Genomic DNA, 7,048 nt, shown 5'->3' on the forward strand with positions numbered 1-7,048 from the left:
TTTAGCACAAAGAATTTTCCAGGCTCTGCATCTGCCTTTTGAATGTTCCCATAAAGAAAACTTATAGCATTATAATGTTACTTAATAACTTCCAATGTTTAGTATAAGAAAGTATCATGTTTCCATATTTTTATCGCAGCTCAGAGAAAGTACCTCACTGTCATCGACTTATTCTGGGTTCCTTTCGTCCCCGTTGGACATGGGTCTGTACTGCTTCTCAAAGGACATAAGGAATAAAAAATACATTCTCAATTTGAATTAGTTAAAAGAGGGTGAAGCCCTGGTGTACGCAAGGTGCCCGATGGCTTTGGGGTGAGCTGGCTGGTGGAGGTATGTCAGGGTCTCTCTCCAGCTGCTGGCACCAGCACAAGCCCCTGGCCCTCGCCCTCCCCTTGATGTCAACTCAGCTCTGCCAAGCTCCGACAAGGCATTTCTGCAATGAGGATGGGTCACTGCATCTCTTTCCCCATGAGAGCAGTTCACTGTGCCCACTGAGACCTCTTCTTACCAGGGTTGCGATCAAAGAGCTCATTCACTTTATGGGGCTTTGTTACTCGGGTGGAAGCTCCCCTTGTACTCAACAGGCATCTTCACTGCTGTCTGACCAGCAGCCGTGGCAAAAAACATGGTATAGGATTTATAATTCTATTTACGTCTCTGCCAGCGTTGCTGACTAGGATAACGTTGACATATGGAAACAGAAAGTCAGCTAAAATGGCAAGGGCAGTGGGCGAAGTGTGGAGAGGCCAGAGGAGAGGAGAGGCACAGCGCAGGGCAGCACCAGGAGCTCAGCAATGGGCACCAGGAGCTCCAGGGCAAACTATGGCAGCAGCCTTCAGGGCTGTTCATTCTCCACCAGTACAAAGCCGTTTAAGCACACTCTTTAAGCTGAATGCTGTGTACTTTTACATAACTGAAGGACAGCAAATACGCCATTAGCAGATAATTAGCACTTGGACTCAGAGTACTTATTTAAGGTATTATGGATCGACCTCCAGCATTAGGAGTGATTCATGTCCCCCATATATTCAGGCATCCTTGTTTCTTTTTATGATTATAAATATCTGTGTCATGTATCTGTGTAATGTTTATGAGATGTTCAGAATTACACTCTGGAGACAGAAGATTTCTCTCTATCCAGAGAAAAGGTTTAGCAATGTTAATAACAGTGGGCCCATCGCCTTTCCTTACACCTTGCAGTCAAGAAGTCCCATTCACGCTAGACCGAGCTCATCTCTAGAAGTGTAAGTTGGATTTCCAAAGCCGTTAAACCTGGTCCCAGCAGGGTGTTAGGAAGTGCTGGGAGGCCTCAGGGCAAACTCACCCCAGGAACTGGACCTGGCAGCACCCACACCATGGAAACCGTCTCAAAATGCCCTATCAAAGACTGCCAAACATGAACCGGGCAGCAGCCATCTGGACCGGTCTCCTAACAGCAGCCAAAGAGCAACCTGTCGCCAGGATCTAGGCTCTTACAAGCATTTTAGACAGGCAAGCACAGCTTGTCTAAAAATTCCTGTATTTCCAAAGACTTCCACTCCACTGGTATATTCACAATAAAATAACAGGGAGAAGTGACCTCTCCCCACCTCTGCTTCCTCATAAACCAAACAAAAATACTAATCCTTGACCACATTGCCAATGCTGCCAGCATTAGCCTGCCATCTACTACTACTGCTGCTTCTTAAAAAAGCATGCACCAAGTAGAGATGCTTACCCTTTGCACCAAAACCTTCTCACCCTCGAGATTGTCTCTACCATGAAAACCATCACTGACAGCTTTGGCAACCAGTGGTATGAGGCCGGTGCTCACAACTGCTGTACAACGTGGCCCAGCTCAGCCCCGTCCCTGCCGTCCCAGGGCAGCAGCAGTGCCCCTCTGCCTCTGCACCCCCAGAGCTGCTCACGGGTCCAGGAAAGCAAAGTCCAAACAGCAGCTTCACGTTAAACCAAGCAGCTTGAGGACAGGCAGCCAAACTGCTGCTGTCACCTCCTCTTATAGCTCCTTCCCACTGCACCGAAGAAAAGAAAACTGAAACACAAATCAAGTCCTATTCTACAAAATTAATAGTTTCCACTTGCTTCTTTTCTGTGTCTGCTTTCACTCTGTAATTACGCAAAAAGACACGGCGTACTGCGTGGTGCTATTGATTAACAAACCCCACAGCTGCACAGGCAGACCCCCAGGCAGTTTTGAAAGCGGCATTTTAAAGAAAGTTTGTTCTTTAATATTGAGATATTTATGGTCCCCCCTCTGAATCGGCGTGATAACGTGAATGAGCTTGTGGTGGGGAGCAGGTGGCAGTGTGAGAACATGCAGTTTTTATTCTTGTGAAAAACTTCTATAGAAATTAATAGAAAATTATCTCCTCACTATTGAATAATGTGGGATGATGCCAAAAACCCAGGGAAAAGATCTCATTCTCTATTAAATTCCATAAGATTTGTCAAGTAGTTTCTATAGAATCTGCCCAGGTTTTTACAGATCTATCTCGGTTTCATCTCTCCACAGAGTTTTGGAAGGGTCACAGAATGTTTCCCTATTATCAGCTCCACTGATGTCCTGTTTAAGTCCTATGATTGGCAGTGTTTATTCTTCTCTTATTAGGACTTCTTTCTTAGATAGAAATTCTTTCTTAGATAGAAAGGAATAAGCCTTATCAGCGATAAGGCTTACAGTCAGCTGGGCAAATTAGGAGAGGCCAGAGGATATTAAGAGAACTGGGTTTGTTTACATTTATTTTTAGGTGTTTTTTTAAAATCCTAAAGCACATTTTTAAATGCAGCAGTGCAAATTCTCAAAATATGTATAACAATGCCACTTAAAAAATTGCCCTGCTGTTTGTTTATTTGGTTATCTTGCCACACTGCCCAATATTATCATTGTGTCCTCCAACCAGGCACCAAACACCCAGGCCCCGGCGCATGGTGTTTCCCAGAGGCAGGCAAAACATCCAAGAGAGCTATGAAAAACTCCCACGCCTGCAGCCTGCACACTGAAGAGCAACCACCACTGCTGTCTTGGGGTGAGCCTGTGCCACAGGACCAGCCTCCCAGGGACTGCTGGGGGACTCTGGGCTTTCTCGGGTCGGCACTGCCACGGGGGTCCTTGCTGTGTCCCAGTGTGGCATGGCACCGCACAGCATGGCATGGTACAGCAGCACCAGGGCAGTTCGAACACCGCCACGCTGCCGCCCGGTGCGGTGGGCACAGCGAGGCAGGCTCTGGCTGGCAGCAGTGGTGGGCTGCAGTGCTGAGCGCCCGTGCCTGCACCTCCCGGGGGAAAACCGAGCCCAAAGTGGCTATTGGTTCGTGAGCCTTCCCCACTTGGGGAACAGCATGATGTAACGTCCCGACACGTCTTCTCGAGAGGGGAAGAAATGCATCCCCATGAACACACACCGTGGGAAAGGAGCCCGGTGCATTTCTGAGGCCATAGTTCTGGTGTCGTGCCCAGCCCCGGGGCGGCAGCTCGGAGGGGCGCATCGGCGGCACAGCCGGGGGCGTGGGGGCCACACTGGGAGCAGCTGGACGGGCCACGAATTCCTGCCGGCGGCCAGCCCGGCGGGGCATAGCAACGGGAGCCGGGGGAGGAACGTGAAGCAGTGGGAGCTGTGAGAAAGCGAGTGGTGGAGCGGGCCGAGGCGGGGGCGCGGGTGGGGGGACGGAGGGAGGGGGCGAGCGGAGGAGGCAGGGGCGGCGAGGCCAGGGGTGTGCAGCCCCGGCAGCCCGGGCTCTCCCGCTGTCAGCCGGGCATGGACAGCCTCTCTGAAACGAGTTTTACGCCATCCTAACTCGCCGATTTGTGTACTGCTTTGATTTATGCCAGCCCGCACCTGGGCTCGGTCCCCTCGGAGCAACCCGCAGCCTCTTCTGAGCACAAAAGAGGTTTGGGTTCAAGCAGCACACGTGCCTGCTACGGTTAGGAAACCCAAACGTCACCAACGCATTCCCAAGGAAAGCAGCCGAAGCTGAGAGCACGTGATGGTGCTGGCGGCCGTGAGCACCGGCCCGGCATCTGCCGCCAGCCCCGGCCCCACGGGGGGCTTTGCCTTCGCTTTGTGCGCGGGGCGGCCGCGGAGGCCCCACGCTCCGGCTGAGCCGGCCGGGGATGGACGCCGCCTCCGAACGGCCGAATGCGGCCCCCGGAGAGCCTGTGCCGCACACGCACGCTGGCTGCTGCCAGCCCCGCAACGGGAGTTGGGGGCTGCCTGCTGCGCTCCCCACCGAACCCCACCGTGCCCGTCTGAGGCACAGATTAAGTGTCGCCGCCCCCCCCCCCCCCATTTTTGGGCTGCCAGCCTTTCACAACCCTGCTTTCTTGGCCAAGGATTTGTAATGGCATCACTCCCAGGCGCAGACCGCGAGGGCCGCAGCGCTGCTCCCCGTGTACACAGATTTCTTTTGAAGTGCCGTGCCACCAGGGTAGCTCCTCCGCTTGGTGCGGCCATTGCTGTTTTGCACAGGGTCCAGCTCCCAGGATGAACTAGCCCTCGCTGGGGTCAGTCATTGCTCTGCCACTAGATTTCATGTCAGAAAACATGTTTTACTGCACGTGAGTGTTGTTCCTGTGCGTGAAGAAAATGTTAATCAAACTGCAGAGGAGACACAATAGCTGTACAGATACATTAAATATCTAGTTACTATGTGATAAATAATTAATAAAGTTAATCTATTTCACCATACTCTGCTCAAGTCATACCCTTACAACCAATCAATAGCAATAAGACATAACATTTGTATGAGGCTTTGCTTTCTCCGAGTGCTGTGTGATCATTAATAACCAACAGCTGAGTACTCCCGATACTGCAGGCCAGCGAAAGCTTCGGGAAGTTTTGATTACATCAATGATTCTGCTTTTAGTTTGTGAAATGCTCCTGAAGTGCCCTGGCATATCTAGCAGGCACATAGGCTGGGGTTTCCCAATGAAGTTAGGGAAGCTAATTGTCAAGCTCCTGTTGACTTTCAGTGGAAACAAATTCCCAGTGAATCCAGGCCATTTCAAAACCTCAGCCTTCATATTTTGAAAGCTACACATACGTAGTGCCAGGTTTTTAACACTTTCCTAATTTTAGCCATGAACATGGTTCTCTTCTACATAAGAATGAAAAAAGATGAAATAACCTGGTTTAGGAACTGTAGAAGATTGCTTAATTGTACAAAGTTTACAAAACTTGCATGAAGTTTACAAAACCATCACTACTATTTCTGTTTCAGCATTAGCAGACATCTGCACCTGAAAGAGCTCTCAGCTAGAGGCTACCACAGGGCTGAGAGTCATTTCAGATGATAGCAACAACCATCTTGCTTTCCTCAGGAGTTAAATTAAAATAGTTCCGACACACAGCAGTTTGTTTCTTCTCCAGAGATTTGGAGAGGGAGATTTGCCCCCCTCAGGGTGAGACCTGGTGTGTGGGGCTGGCGCTCCTCCCAGGCCACTCACCTCGCTTCCCTGGGTGGGCATGCACATGGGGCAGGAGCACCAGCCCCTTGGAGGCAGCGACTGAGCTGAAGCCAAGACACTGAGTTTTCCTGTAGACCACCTCCATCCAGGCTGCCCACGGCCACAGCTGCCCCCAGGCTTTCAGTGGGGTCAGCCGCGCCTGCCGGCTGCTGCCTCAGGCACCGCCATGGCAGGAGGAAAAGATGGATTGTCCCTCCGAGGGTCCCTGGCACCAGCCCTGGTATGGCCGCAGACATCTGCCTGCAGGTTTTGTCCCCCTGCTCTCTATTCTGGGGGAGCCGCGCACCCCATCCAGCACCACTGCCCTGCCATGGTGCTCCTGTCCCAGTCAGGGTGGTGTTGGGGTGGGGGGTTGCTCCCAGGCACTCTCTGCAGCTCCTCCGGCTCCTGGGAGCTACTGACATCTGGGTGAACAAGCGAGCCCGCCTTTTTGGGGCATTTTTAGCAGTTACCTGCCCAACGACTGCAGGATAAAGGCAGCCTAGCTGGATGGGAACACATCACTGAGACATGGTGACACTTGGTGATGTACCAAAGCTTGCCAAGGCAGCCTGCGCCAGACCTAGCCATGGCATCGACAGCTCCTAAACCTCAGGCCATTGCCCTGCTACAAGCCCATCCTTCCCCTCTGCAGTTAGCTCCGACAGTGCATGTGAGCAGGCTCACAGTGTAGCCGTACTTGCACTCAGGTGCACGCCCTGCTGCGGCCCATCCCGGCTGCGGCTCTGCACTCGCATGGCGCAGATGGCCACCCGCAGCACCAAGCGCCGGGGCCACGCTGGGGCCGCTGAACTAAAATGCTGCAGGAGGAAGAACACAAGAGCTTTATAGAAATATGTATCTTTACGTCAGAGTTCTTTGTATATACAAAAAATCCCACCTTGCTGTGCTAGGAGAAAAAAATCCTGTGGGCATTTCAGACCAACCTATTTTATTAATGCAAACTGCCAGATTCAACATGGGAGCCAGCCTGACAAACAAGAGGCTGGGAAGGACGAACGTATCCACGGTAAGCACGCAGCAGGCCCATCAGTCACATTGCCCCTAGCTGGGAATCAGAAATAGAGGTGGGCAAGTGATAGTGATGCAAAACAAAGATGTCTGTAATTTGGAGTGGGTTTTGCCAGCTCTGCCTGGGGCTGTACTGTACCTGCCTTCTACTTACTGTCAAATGACCTGAGCACTCCTGGGCAAAACAGTAACGGCAAACATGTTTTGGATGTGGAAAATGTTCATGGCAACTGCTGCCTACATTTGCACACCTGAGTGTGTGCACTCGAAACATGGCTTCACGCGCCCCGGCCAGACCCGTCTGCGACACTACAGGCTTTACACAGCCAGTTGCTAACTGCCCCGTACGGTGTCGGTGTGAAATATTCATTTAATAGTCCAGTGTACAATTTCAGGAGATTTCAAACGATTTCAGAATAACCACATTTCAGAAAATGCCTGTAAAATGAACTCTCAAGAAAAGACACGTGAAAAATTTAAACCCCAACTCATTAAATATTCACAGTGATGTATTTGCTCAGCTCTAATCAGTGTCCGAAGAGGGCTGATAAATGCTGCTTACAAGCAGTTCAA

Source organism: Gymnogyps californianus, chromosome 12 (genome assembly GCF_018139145.2).
Source record: "Gymnogyps californianus isolate 813 chromosome 12, ASM1813914v2, whole genome shotgun sequence".
NCBI classification, from domain to species: Eukaryota; Metazoa; Chordata; class Aves; order Accipitriformes; family Cathartidae; genus Gymnogyps; species Gymnogyps californianus.